This window comes from Leucoraja erinacea, chromosome 15, assembly GCF_028641065.1.
Source record: "Leucoraja erinacea ecotype New England chromosome 15, Leri_hhj_1, whole genome shotgun sequence".
Taxonomy (NCBI): domain Eukaryota; kingdom Metazoa; phylum Chordata; class Chondrichthyes; order Rajiformes; family Rajidae; genus Leucoraja; species Leucoraja erinaceus.
In genome coordinates, this window is record NC_073391.1 from 38,670,735 (window position 1) to 38,685,878 (window position 15,144).

General features: G+C 42.9%; 1 long non-coding RNA gene across 2 annotated transcripts in view; it reads right to left on the bottom strand.

Annotated features, from left to right (window-relative positions):
* Positions 1 to 15,144, bottom strand: part of LOC129704237 (uncharacterized) — a 76,027-nt gene that overhangs the window by 55,405 nt on the left and 5,478 nt on the right. Inside the window, exon 1 of one of the 2 annotated variants that reach the window (XR_008724703.1) lies at positions 355 to 3,843. The exons of the other annotated variant lie outside the window; for it this stretch is intronic. This is a non-coding gene — a long non-coding RNA (uncharacterized LOC129704237). Of the gene's footprint in view, positions 1 to 354; positions 3,844 to 15,144 lie in introns of those variants that run through there. 2 annotated transcript variants of the gene reach the window in all.

Sequence of the window (15,144 nt, forward strand, 5' to 3'; positions counted from 1 at the left end):
GCATTACAGAGCCCATGTAAACGCTGGCAACACAGGATTATTGACATGTCGACAATAAATGTGTCCGCTATGTAGATGTGTAAAACATGCAGCATGCTTATCCCAGGGAGGAAGTCTGCTTTGATGTATGTACCTTAGCTATTCATTGCACAAAGCAGATGCCTATTAGTGGGTATGCACAATGGCATTATATTACTCTCCACATATTGTATCATTAATACAACAAGCAGCTGTAACTTTGACCAAACCTGTTAAAATAGAGATGAACTGAGGAGCTGTTAAGACAAGGAAACCTACATAAGCGTACATCTCTCCCACTGTGCAAATGCACAACACGGATTTATATTTACCTACCTTGCGGTCTGTGATCCTCTCGTTGTGCTGAAAATAACATTGCTGTGCACACGGCAGGCAAGGCAAATGGTTTCTTCCAGAGGAATCCCGAGTGATTGCCTGTGTGGGCCTTGGCAGTAAATCTAAGAGCAGCAGTGACCTTCACTTTCACTGCATTGCAGAAGGCTGTCTCTCCCCTGTTGGTTTTGGTGGGTTAGATGATCCGTGGAGCGCCATCGCAGGCAGCCTCCCTCCCTGGTGCCCCGACGTGGCTTCATGCAATGTCCTCCCATCATCTGCGGGAGGGTCACCCAGGAACCTTCACCTGCCCGCTGCTATCCTGCATCCTCCTGCACTAACGTCTTGATGGTTCGGCAATGATTGTTGCCTCGAGAGAAAGAAGAGAAATGAGTATCATTCTCTTCCGTTCAGCCCAGTCGCTCATTCTCTTCAGTTGAATTATGAATAAGGCATCATCAACACTGATTTAAGATATATATATATTTTAAATAATTTGATTTCCATTGTATTTTGATTTGGTTAAATAATCTGTTTGTAATCACCAATTAACCCAGGATACAGGGGTGGCTGAAGGTCATCAGGAGAGTCATTTGAAAATGTCAAAACAGAAATTGTTTTACCGGGCAGAGTTATGAAACATACACAGTCGGATGGAGATAAGACGCCAATTACCTTGGACCTAATTAGATTGTGTGGCAAGTTTAAAGGTCTGGATAACCTGTTCCTGCTCTTACGTTTGCCAGAAGTATCAGATCACGTTTAACACAGGAGAATAATTCGATACTTTCCTTCAGCATTATATTGAAATTTAAAAATGTGCTCATTTAGCCACCTTGTCCCTCGTGCATCATTTATGTCATAAGTAATTGGAGTAGAATTAGGCCATTCAGCCCATCGTCCACTCCGCCATTCAATCACGACCGATCTATCTCTCCTAACCCCATTCTCTTGCCCCCTCCCCATAACCTCTGACACCCGTACTAATCAAGATTCTATCTATCTCTGCCGTAAAAATATCCATTGACTTGGCCTCCGCAGCCTACTGTGGCAAAGTAATCCACAGATTCACCACCCTCTGACTAAAGAGATACCAATTGTTCACCTCCACCTTGCTCTACATTCTTGACTCCATGGCTTGCTTTTAGGCACTTGTGCTGTATCTGCCTTGGGGAGAGTGTGTCTTTAAGGTTTGATGCCTTTCCCAGTGATGGGTGTGGCAATGATGACACAGATCCAAGCTTATCCTGATGGGTATCAGTGAAGCTTCCAATGTGTTGTTACCCAACGTTTGGTCACGTTTAGTCAAGTTTTGGTCGATGCCCAGAGTCTCTTGCTCAGAGTAGGGGAATCAAGGACCAGAGGACATAGGTTCAAGGTGAAGGGGAAAAGATTTAATAGGAATCTGAGGGGTAACATTTTCACACACAAAGGGCGGTCGGTGGGTGTATGGAACAAGCTGTCAGAGGAGGTAGTTGATGCTGGGACAATCCCAACGTTTAAGAACAGTTAGGCAGGTACATAGATAGGACAAGTTTGGAGGGATATGGACCAAATGCAGGCGGGCGGGACTAGTGTAGCTGGGACATGTTGGCCGGTGTGGGCAAGTTGGGCCGAAGGGCCTGTTTCCACACTGTATCACCCTATGACTATGACTTGATTGAATTTCAGCACCATCTGTAGAACTCATTGACACTAATTTTTAGGCATTGTGTTAATAGTGCATGCCTTCAGGACAGTTTGATTCAATTATTTAAAAATTCCCCTATGAACCTTTTTATGAATAGTGCATTTCATTGGCAATAGTTAATGGTTTATCCCCTTGTGAACACTTGTTCTCGTTATGTTTGCAGGTGTGCAATTGTGAACAGGCAGCAGCCCATTAATAAATCTTCACACATTTACACATCTCACCGAGGCAGGAAATAGGTTTACGTTTTAAGTAGCGGAAACTATTTTTCCCCTCCCATTTAGATGAATAGAATAGAATAGTTTCTTTATTGTCATATAACAACTGAGTTTTCCCACTGAGAGTAGGGAAGATTCAAACAAGACATGACATGAGAATTAAGGGACTGAAGTTTAGGGGTAACATGAGGGGGAACTTCTTTACTCAGAGAGTGGTAGCTGTGTGGAATGAGCTTCCAGTGAAGGTGGTGGAGGCAGGTTCGTTTTTATCATTTAAAAATAAATTGGATAGTTATATGGATGGGAAGGGAATGGAGGGTTGTGGTCTGAGCGCAGGTATATGGGACTAGGGGAGATTATGTGTTCGGCACGGACTAGAAGGGTCGAGATGGCCTGTTTCCGTGCTGTAATTGTTATATGGTTATATGGTTATATGGTCATTGTAACATGAACCATGTACAACGAAATTTAAAAATGTCAGCCAGTCAGTGCACCATTCAAACATTTCTAAAAGCTAACGATACATACAAGATAAAATATTAAAAGATAAACAACTAAAATAAATATCACGAAAATAGCACGCATAAACACCCAACCCTCCATCCTTCTGTGGATTTCACAGTGTACCACAGTCCCTTAGTATGTATCGCCCCTGCGTTCCTTTAGATGGAAGAGACAAGGAGAAATAGATTGTGGAGGAAGGAAGTGCAGATGCTGGTTTAAACCGAAGGTAGGCACAAAAACCTGGAGTAACTCAGCGGAACAGGCAGCATCTCTGGAGAGAAGGAATGGGTGACGTTTTGGGTCTGAAGAAGGAGCTCGAACCGAAACGTCACCCATTCTTTCTCTCCAGAGATACTGCCCGTCCCGCTGGGTCTCTCCAGCATTTTGTGTCTATCATATGAGAAATTGAGTACTCTTCAGGTTTTGTTTGGATTGTTGTCACCTCTGTGATTCCTTAGTTCCGCTTGAGAAGATGACAGTGAGTTGCTGCCGTGAAATAATGCACCTCCCTCTTGGGAAGCATTTTTGAGGAGGAGTTCCACAATTTAATCCTACAATTGAGGAAGGGATGACTACATTTCAAAATCAGGATGGTATCTGACTTAGAACATGTTCTTGTACACCTATTGCCCTTCCTTTTCTTAGTTAACCCACTAATTATATATAACAATTACAGCACGGAAACAGGCCATCTCGGCCCTACAAGTCCGTGCCGAACAATTATTTTCCCCTAGTCCCATCTACCTGCACTCAGACCATAGCCCTCCATTCCTTTCCCATCCATGTACCTATCCAATTTATTTTTAAATGATAAAATCAAACCTGCCTCCACCACATCCACTGGAAGCTCATTCCACACAGCTACCACTCTCTGAGTAAAGAAGTTCCCCCTCATGTTACCCCTAAACTTCTGTCCCTTCATTCTCAAGTCATGTCCTCTTGTTTGAATCTTCCCTACTCTCAATGGGAAAAGCTTATCCACGTCAACTCTGTCTATCCCTCTCATCATTTTAAAGACCTCTATCAAGTCCCCCCCCTTAACCTTCTGCGCTCCAGAGAATAAAGACATAACTTATTCAACCTTTCCCTGTAACTTAGTTGCTGAAACCAAGGCAACATTCCAGTAAATATCCTCTGTACTCTCTCTATTTTGTTGACATCCTTCCTATAATTGGGCGACAACCCCCAATTAATGCAAAAATAATTTTACCGTGAGGGTAAACAGGGTGGACAGTCAGAATCTTTTTTCTAAAACGTCAAAATGTCAGAAACCAGAGGGCATAGCTTCAAAGTGAGAGGGACAATTTAAAGTAGTTATGCAGGGCAGGCTTTTTAGGGAGAGTGTTGAGTGCCTGGAACGCACTCCCTCGGGTGGTGGTGGTGGAGGCATATAGACGATAGTGGCATTTCAGAGACTTTTAGACAGGCACAAAAATTACGTGCTGGAAATGAAAGGCTATTGACCACGTGCAGGAGGTTAATTGAACTTGGCATCATGTTGGGCACGGACATTGTGGGCCGTGGGCCTGTTCCTGTGCTGTTCCATATTCCCTGAATAGTGGGAGCAAGGAATATGCAATTCTAATGTAACTCAGCGTGATGCAAAGGAGATCAATAGTATTGAATTGCTAAAGTATAGAATCATAGGATGGAAAGTTCAGAATTTGAGTGGGGTATCTTTATAACATCCTTCAGCCTTGGAACTGGGCTTGATTTGGATAGTGTTTGGGTTCTGCATACTTGAAATGTTTTGTATTTTGGTCTGTTTTGCAGACCTAAATTTCCGTAATGTGTGTATAGATGTCCACATTTTCATTGCCTAACGATAGGACAGGCTCTGTGATTTGATGTGCAGGAAGGAACTGCGGACGACTGCTGGAGTAACTCAGTGGGACAGACAGCGTCGAAGGAATGGGTGACGTTTCGGGCCAACCCAGAACGTCACCCATTCCTTCTATCCAGCGATGCTGCCTGTTCCGCAGCATCTCCTGTGCCTTGATTGTGGTCCGTGAATACTTATGGACAGCAAGACTGCCGGCAGCAGATGTGTATGCAGTGGCAAAGAAATGGAGAGCAACTGGAGGAATTCAGCGGGTCAAGCAGCATCAAGAGTCACACATCAGGGGACTGGGACGTGCTGCAGCTTTGAATACAACAACGCACAAAATAAACCTACAATAATTTATCAATGATATCAGGTAGTCAGGCTACATGAGTGCAAGCCTACATATGTAGTGTAATCTCATATGATACGATACGATAGAACCAAACTTTATTTGTCCCAGGAGGGAAATTGATCTGTCATAAAACACAAGATACATGAAATTAAAGTGACGAAGTGGAAAGTCCAGGATTGGGGACTAGACACCAAAATCTAGATCCAGAAGATACTTTACCAAGAAGGTTTTAAGGAAAGATACCATTTACATTGAGAAGGATAATGTGTTTCAGAAGCATTTGAACGAGAATAAAATGTGATATCTATCGAAGACGCACTGCAAGTTTTTGCAGAGAAGAGTGAGGCCTGAGGTTGTAAGGTACCCAGTGGAATATGAGGTGCTGTTCATCAAATGTGTATACCATTGGGTTCTGTCATAACATAATAGGAAGGGTGGAGATAAAGCAGGTGGACTGTTGTAACTCAATGTTGTGTGCAGTGGTAGAGTCACTACCTTACAGCACCTGAGACTCTGGGTCAATCCGAACTACGGGTGCTGTCTGTACGGAGTTTGTACGTTCTCCCCGTGACCCCATGTGGGTTTTCTCTGAGATCTTCGGTTTCTTCCCACATTCCAAAGATGTGCAAGTTTGTAGATTAATTGGCTTGGTATAATTGTAAAATTGTTCCTCGTGTGTGTTGGGTAGCGTTGATATGCAGGGACCGCTGGTCGGTGCGGTCTCGGTGGGCCGCCAACCATTGATGTCTATTCTTTTCGTGCATTATTGGGTATGAACTTAATCATTTACGATATTGTTTGAGCAGCAGCAGGGAGAGAATTACCCAGTTCCAGGCAATATGGCAATGCTGCAGCAAGAAAGCGTTATTACCCAGGGAGGTGCAGAAATGTTGACTTTTACTTGTTCTGACAGAATATTGCTTCTCTGCACTTTGGAATTACATAAAGTAAAATAATGACCTCAGGACTGAAGCAAATGTGCTGATTATTTAAAATATATAGAGATAGGGAAGATTCAAACAAGAGGACATGACTTCAGAATTAAGGGACAGAAGTTTAGGGATAATATGAGGGGGAACTTCTTTACTCAGAGAGTGGTAGCGGTGTGGAATGAGCTTCCAGTGGAAGTGGTGGAGGCAGGTTCATTGGTATCATTTAAAAATAAATTGGATAGGCATATGGATGAGAAGGGAATGGAGGGTTATGGTATGAGTGCAGGCAGGTGGGACTAAGGGGAAAAAAAAATTGTTCGGCACGGACTTGTAGGGCCGAGATGGCCTGTTTCCGTGCTGTAATTGTTATATGGTTATATGGTTATATATATATACTTGGTTCCAAGCATCTTGAAGGGCTATTGAAATGAAAGTAAAATGTATTAAACAATGTAAGTGAAGACCGTAGATAGATAAGACAAGCAGGAGTACCTTAGAGAAAGGGAACAGGTGATGTTTTGTGTTGAGTAAACGTCATCTATTCCTTTTTTTCAGAGATGCTGCCTGATCCGCTGAGTTACTCCAGCTTTTTGTGCCTATCTTCAGTTTAAACCAGCATCTGCAAAGTGCAGAAAAGCAATATTCTGTTAGAACAAATCAAAGTCAACCTTCCTTGCCATTAAGTGAGGTCCGTGTTTTGGCTTTGTTTGAGCTTTCAGTTGTTTAAATCATTTGGAACTTTTGAACGAGCTGTTTTTCTCCCAGTGAGCTGAGAACTGCTTTGCCTCACTTGATCCTTGTTTTGGCCCCCACACAATCTGCACAATTGCCGTTGAAAGTAAGTGGAACATCTTCCAGAGGTCCACAGTCAGTCCCTGGAAGCAAGACGGCCACTGAAGGCATCTCTTATGGCAGAGAGAGACAATAGAACGGGTGTCTAGAGTTAGGGGGGGGGGAGAAGACAGGAAAATGGGACTAGGAGGCAGAGATCAGCAATGATTGAATGGCGGAGTAGACTCGATGGGCTGAATGTCCCAATTCTAAGAAGGGTCTCGACCCAAAACTTCACCTATTCCTTCCCTCCAGAGATGCTGCCTGTTCCGCTGAGTTACTCCAGCTTTTTGTGCCTATCTTCGGTTTAAACCAGCGTCTGCAGTTCCTTTCGACACAATTCTCTTCCTATAACTTGTGAAATTGTGAACTTGCATTTCAGCTGCCACTTCAGCGGCATGTCGCAAGTAAAAGTGCAGAATGCGATTGGTACTGGAGTCTCAACTTTGGGGCGGCACAGTGGCGCAGCTGGTAGAGCTGCTGCTTCACAGCCCCGGAGACGCGGGTTCGATCCTGACCTCTGGCGCTGTCTGTGTGGAGTCCCCACGTTCTCCCGTGTGGGTTTGCTCCCACATCCCAGATGTTTTTTGTAGGTTAATTTACCTCTGTGATATGCCCCTACTGTGGAGGGAGTGGATGAGAAGTAGGATAACAAAGAACTTCTATGAACAGGTGATCGATGGTCGGTGTGGGCACGATAAGCAAAAGGGCCTATTTCCATATTGGGTCTGGAAATTAAACTAAACGAAACAAAACGTTGTGGTGCAGATTCTCAGCCCTCACGGCATCATTGTGGAGTACAAAGCTGCACACAGTACTCCAGCTAAAGCCTCACCAGCACCTTGTAAACTTCTCTATTTTATTCCCGACATCCCTTGTACGAAAGACCAATGTTCCTATTTAGTCTTCCTAATTATTTGCTATATAGGTTTGTTTTTTGGCAGATCCCTTTGTATCACAACATTTTGTAGATGTACTCCATTTAAACAATAGTTTATTTTTTCATTGATCCTTCCAAAGTGCATAAATCACACCCAACTACATTGTGCACCATCTGCCAACTTTTGACAAACATCTCCAGTGCTGTTGAATGTACACACAGCCAGACACATGGAAAGTGTGCCACCACTTTCCTGAGTTGTGCCTTCAGGCTTTGTGAAGTGAAGAGTGCCAGTCTATTATCTATCTTTAAAGCTGTATTATTATTCTAAGCTTAAAAAACACGGTAGATGTTGAATATAGACGCAATAACCATATATACCCTTATAATAATTACAGCACGGAAACAGGCCATCTCGGCCTTTCTAGTCCGTGCCGAACACTTATTCTCACCTAGTCCCATCTACCTGCACTCAGACCATAACCCTCCATTCCTTTCCCATCCACGTACCTATCCAATTTATTTTTAAATGATAAAATCGAACCTGCCTCCACCACTTCCACTGGAAGCTCATTCCACACAGCTACCACTCTCTGAGTAAAGAAGTTCCCCCTCATGTTACCTCTAAACTTCTGTCCCTTAATTCTCAAGCCATGTCCTCTTGTTTGAATCTTCCCTATTCTCAATGGAAAAAGTTTATCGACGTCAACTATGTCTATCCCTCTCATAATTTTAAAGACCTCTATCAAGTCCCCCCTTAACCTTCTGCACTCCAAAGAATAAAGACCTAACTTATTCAACCTATCTCTGTAACTTAGTTGCTGAAACCCAGGCAACATTCTAGTAAATCTCCTCTGTACTCTCTCTATTTTGTGACACATTTCCTATAATTTGGCAACCAAAATTGTACACCATACTCCATAATTGGCCTCACCAATGCCTTGTACAATTTTAACATCACATTCCAATGCTCTGATTTATTAAGGCCAGCACACCAGAAGCTTTCTTTACCACCCTATCTACATGAGATTCCACCTTCTACATCTACATGAGATTCAACACAAAGTGCTGGAGTAACTCAGTGGGTCAGGCAACATCTCCGGAGAAAAAGAATAGGTGACGTTTTGGGTCAAGACCCTTCTTCACACTGAGAGTCAGGGGAGAGGGAAACAGATTGGAAACAGGGTAGATGTTGAATACCTGGAATCGAAATAGGATATGCTCGACAAATTAGCAGGTCAAGCAACACCTGTGGAAAGATATTTCCAAGGTGGACCGGATCAATGATAAGGCAGGGTACAGGGAGGAGATAGAGAGCTTAGTAACATGGTGTTGAGACAACAAGGGATATGGGGAGAAAGCAGGAACGGGGTAATGATTTTGGATGATCAGCCATGATCATATGGAATGGCGGTGCTGGCTCGAAGGGCCGAATGGCCTGTACCTATTTTCTATGTTTCTATGTTACCAACCTCCCCCTCAATGTCAGCAAGATGAAGGGGCTAGTCATTGAATTGAGGAAACACGGTGGTGTCATTGTCAATGGTGCTGAAATGGAGATGGTCAAAAGCTTCAAGTTCCTGGGCATAAATAACACAAATAATTTATCCTGTTACAACCACAATGATGCTAAGGCTGAGAAAGCACACCAATGCCAAGTCAAGTCAAGTCAAGTCAAGAGAGTTTATTGTCATATGTCCCAGATAGGACAATGAAATTCTTGCTTGCTGCAGCACAATAGAATATTGTAGGCATGAATACAGATCAGATCAGTATGTCCATATACCATTGAATTTATATATATACTAGACCTAGTGCAGACCCGTTGGGTCTGCTCCCCCAATGGTGTGATTCCCCCAACCCAATATTGCACCATGCACCCGTCTCCTCCAATGAAACTGAAGCCGTTGGCAAATGTAAGTTTCCAGCACTCCCCTGCCTCCCTCAATTGCACCTCCCCTGCCTGCTGCAGCAGTGAAAAGTTCAGTGTTCCTGTCTTGCAACATTGTTTCGAAGTGTGTTGGAAGCTGATAGGAAGGAGCAGCCGTCAACGAATCAAAAGCCAGGAAGGGATCCGTACTGCAGGCGGACGTCGGATGGATTTGAGTTTTATATATTAATAGATATATATATATATATATATATATATATATATATATATATATATATATATATACACACACACACATAAACAATCAACTTTTTGGGAATACTAAGGAAATTTGGCAAGTCTCCAACAACTCTTGCCAATTTTTATAGATATAACCTAGAAAACATTCCATTAGCACACATCGCAACTTGGTTTGGCAACTGCCCAAGGCGTCAAGAAATTGCAAGGAGTTGTAGATGCAACTCCCTCCATCTCTCCCCCACCCTAGTCGCAGTAGGAGTTTCACTGTTGTCCTGCAGAGTTTCACTGTTTGTATTACTCGATAGCACCTTCCCCACAGCCAACAATGGACCATTGTGGGCTCCACCTTTCCTTGATCATCGCTGCTGGCTTTGATCTGTCTTTTTGCATATCATTCATTAATTTGTTCTGTGTACCTTTTCATACCTGTCGGTTCCCTCTCCCCTGATTCTCAGTCTGAATAAGAATCTCGACCCAAGAAGTAACCTATTCCTTTTCTCCAGAGATGCTGCCTGACCCGCTGAGTTACTCCAGCTTTTTCAGATCCGTTCAGTTCAGTTTAGTTTATTGTCAGGTGTACCCCAAGGTACTGTGAAAAGCTTTTGTTGCATGCTAACCAGTCAGCAGAAAAAACAATACATGATTACAATCGATCCATTTACAGTGTATAGATACATGATAAGGGAATAACGTTTAGTGCAAGGTAAAGCCAGCAAAGTCCGATCAAGGATAGTCCAAAGAGGTAGATAGTAGTTCAGCACTGCTCTCTGGTTATGGTAGGAAGATTTTTGTGTCTACCTAGGATTTGCTTGACCAATGGTGTTTTATCATTAATGTCTTATTATTATTAATGTTTAGTGTTTTCTGAGTCATTCGTAACTGTCACTGTATGTCATGTTGTTACTTGTGGGCGGAGCACCAAGGCAAATTCCTTGTATGTGAATACTTGGCCAATAAACTTATTTACTTACTTAATATTGTTCTGTTAGGAGCAAACATAGACTCCATGCCCCGAATGGGTACCTCCTTGTCACAACAATTCTATGATACATCGTTGAATGGTATCGACATTAAGTAGGTTATGGCCATGTGTTTCGAGTTGACTTTAATTCTTAACCTTTAGTTTTAGTTTTGCAAGTTTTAGTTTTGCAAATTCCTCCAATATGTTTTATAAACTGGAAGACTATTCAATATTTCCTACAAAGAAGTATGTTCTGCAGCATAGTAAAAAATAATTTCCATTTTATTTTTATTCTTTTTCCATGTCCATTCATATTTGTGACTAGCTCTGGGGACAGTGAAAAATCAATGGAAACTTTTTTAGATCTGGTGCCTGCCTAATTTAGAAGCGCAGGTGTTTGTCAACATGCATTATTTGTAAAGACAATGACATCTTTCTTTTTTGGAGTAGTTTTGCTCACAAAAAAATTACAAGCCTGGTGGTTTTAAAAAGGTTTGAAACTGCATGGTGCACTACTTTGCATTTCGTTTATTTGAATGTTTGCATTTGAATTGAATACTTCCTACTGTTTGAAAAGTTTATGTACGGCCAGTTTCAAGTGTAGTTTGGTGAGCAGTGTTCCTGCTGCCGATAGCCTATCAGATGGTCATTAGAACGCTCATTTAGTTTACATATGCATCTTGGTTAGCATGGATGAAGTGGGCTGAAGGGCCTGCTTCCACACTGTATGGCAGGATTGGCAATCTTACGGCCCACAGGCCGGATGCGGCCCGTAACCCGAAATCATCCGGCCAGCATGCGTATTTTTTTTCAATTAGTTTTCGCGACCTGGGTGCTACAGCCAGTCCCGGGGCTCGCAGGCGACGTGGGAACTGAAGCCAGTCCCGGGGCTCGCAGGTGATCTGGAAACTGCAGAAAACGAATTGAAAAACACATGAAAACTATGTACAATTAGTATGTATTATTACTAATTACTAATTTAGTTAGTATGTATTATTTTAACCTCCATTTATTAACTGTGGCGATGGATGTGGCCCGCCATGCGCTCACAAACATGCGTCTTGGCCCCTATGCAAAAAAGGTTGCCGACCCCTGCTGTATGGCAATGATTGACAGGACACGAGACATCAGCCCTACTCATCTTCACAAGTTCACAAGTTATCGGAGTAGAATTAGGCCATTTGGACCATCGAGTCTACTCTACTCCACCATTCAATCACGGCTGACCTCTGCCTCCTAATTCCATTTTCCTGCCTCTCGCCATAATCCTTGACACCCGTCACCCGTTCTAAGCAAGAATTTGTTAGAGTCTAAGGAAGAATCTGACCATTTGAAGAAGAGTAGGGCAGAGCTTGTGTCTGGTCAATCATTGTCACACATCGAGCCTTTCAGGCAGGCCCTTCAGCCCACCATCCATGCCAAATAAAATGCCCACGTAAGCTAGTCCCATTTGACCCATACCCCTCTTATCCTCTCATATCCACGTGCCTGTCCAAATGTCTTTTTTATGTTGTTATAATACTTGCCTCAACCACTTCCTCTAGCAGCTCATCCCAGATACATACCACCCTGTTTGTCTTTAATTTTCATCCTAATGCCCCTGTCACACTTAGGAAACCTGAATGGAAACCTCTGGAGACTTTGCGCCCCACCCAAGGTTTCCGTGCGGTTCCCAGAGGTTGCAGGTGGTTGCCGGAGGTTGCAGGTAGTGGAAGCAGGTAGGGAGACTGACAAAAACCTCCGGGAACCTCCGGGAACTGCACGGAAACCTTGGGTGGGGCGCAAAGCCTCCAGAGGTTTCCGTTCAGGTTTCCTAAGTGGGACGGGGGCATTACACATCCTTTGTAACAAGGAAATTGGCTGCTGCGTTTCCTGCAGTGTAGCAATGAATAAACTCCATTGAGTGTGAAATGGTTTGTGTTGTCTTGACACCACGGAAGGTGATGGACCTTGTGGAAGTTTTTAAGCAAAATACTAATGGGCCTGTGCCACTTGGGCGATTTTTTTTCGGGCGACTACAGACGACTGTCGCGAAATTTTCAACATGTTGAAAATTTTTTACTGACAGTGGCGACAATCTTTGCTGTTGTAGGTGTCGTAGGTTGACGTATGTGTTGTCATAGGTGAATTCCATTAAAACTAGTCCCTGGCAGTCGCCTAAATAGTCACCAAAGAGGGACAGACCCATTAGCATTTAAATTTGGATATGATTAACCATGCAACCACGTGAAGCATAATGTTTTCCCAATGTTTAGCAGGGTGTAATCTAACACAACATTGATTGAACGGCCAGGGTTCTGCTTGGTCCTCACTTGCCTTCTTGCCTATATTCCTGCAGCCAAGAGTCTCGATCCGAAACTTCACCTATCCTTTGCCTCCAGAGATGCTGCTCGACCTGCTGAGTTACTCCAGCACTTTGTGTCTATCTTTGGCATAAACCAGCACCCGCTGTTCTTTGCTTCCTCGCACCTTCCATTACCAACGTTGCGGACATGATTAAGTTCGAGGCCTGGGTGTTAGGGTCATCCTGTGGTGAGTAGGGAGAAATCAGGAGCAACTAGGGGCCATGGTGGAGGAAGGAACTGCAGATGCTTGTTTGCACTGAAGATAGACACATACTGGAGTAACTCGGTGGAGACAGGCAGCATCTCTGGAGAGAAGTAATGGGTGATGTTTCGGTTCGAGACCCTTCTTCAGACCGAGAGTCGGGAGAGGGAAGCGGGAAGATGGAAGGGTAAGGTGTGAAAGGGACCTGGTGTCTTGACCTTGGATTGCCCTCATGGATCTGACAGTTCACTGCCAATGAAGACCTTTGAACCTTTATAAATCCTCAGGATGTGCTTTCTCCATTTATTGGTCCAAATCCTTGAAACCTGCATATATTTCATTACGTAGCTAGAGTATGAATGAATTTAGATATCGATATAGATATGCCATTTATTGTCACTATACATGTACAGTGAAACTGAAAGCTGCTCGTACTCAGTGCATACATACAATTTTACACAAAAAACAAGAAACAGAAAAACAAAACAGAAGGGAGATGGGGGGGGGGGAATAGGTGCACAAATTCTACGGCGCTACATACATATATACATATATACAGATGGAAGTCCGTGTTGGGCGGTGTAGTCAGTGCATGTGTGGATTTGAATTTATGGTAGATATAATTCTCGGGAAGCAGCTATTCCTGAGTCTGTTTGTCCTGGATTTGATGCACCTATAGCGCCTTCCAGAGGGCAGCAGGTCGAACAGTCCAAACGCAGGATGGGAGCTGTCTTTGGTGATCTTCTTTGCCCTGCTAAGGCAGCGGGAGGTGTAGATGTCCATCAGGGAGGGGAGAGGGCAACCAATGATCCTCTGCGCTGTCCTGGTTACCCTCTGAAGCCTCTCCCTGTCTGCCATGGTGCAGCTGCCATACCATGCTGTAATGCAGTATGTCAGCAGGCTCTCGATGGACGAGCGGTAGAAGGTCAGCAGCAGGTTAGAGTCCAGGTTGTGCTTCCTGAGGACCCTCAGGAAGTGCAGCCGCTGCTGAGCCTTCTTGATGACCGCTGTCGTGTTGTCCGTCCAGGAGATGTCAGCCGCGATATGGACGCCGAGAAACCGGAAGGTGTTGACCCTCTCCACACACTCGCCGTTAATGTGTAGGGGGACTAAGTCGGTGCTGTGCCTCCTGAAGTCGACAATGAGCTCTTTTGTTTTCCTGGTGTTCAGAGCCAGATTGTTTTCTGAGCACCAGGTTGTCAACTTCAGGACTTCCTCAAAAAATATATTTCTTTAAAATATATTGTAATATATTGTGTTATATATATATACACACACATATACACATATATACATAAGTATATATAGGAAGGAACTACAGATGCTGGTTTAAACCGAAGATAGAGACAAAATGGGTGACGTTTCGGATCGGGTCTGAAGAATGGTCTCGATCCAAAACATCACCCATTCCTTCTCTCCACAGATGCTGCCTTTCCCTCTGAGTTACTCCAGCAATTCATGTATATTTATATACGCATTTTATATATATTATAGTTACTATACTGTAATATATATAGTAAATATGTTGTAATATGTAATATATTATAATATATATTATATATAATATAATATAAAATATATTGTAATTTAGATTATATTTTGAAATAGGTGTTTATAGCTGCTAAATTTGTATAAGCAGTTGAATAAGGGGTGGGAATTAATAAGCTTTGGCTTCTTCCTGCTCCTTTTCGGACACATATGATTTCATTTATTTATAAATCCTGTTTATGACACTTTATAAATATTCTTGTTTTGTTTTTTTTTTTTTGTTTTTTGTATGTTGCTTCACACTTGCTTTTTATTCTTTTATTCTGTTCGAAATAAAGAATTAAATAAAATAATAAAAAACATATATATATATTTACTTGAGGGGAATTACAAATAAAATGCCAAAGAACCTGCTAATTGATGACGATAACTTA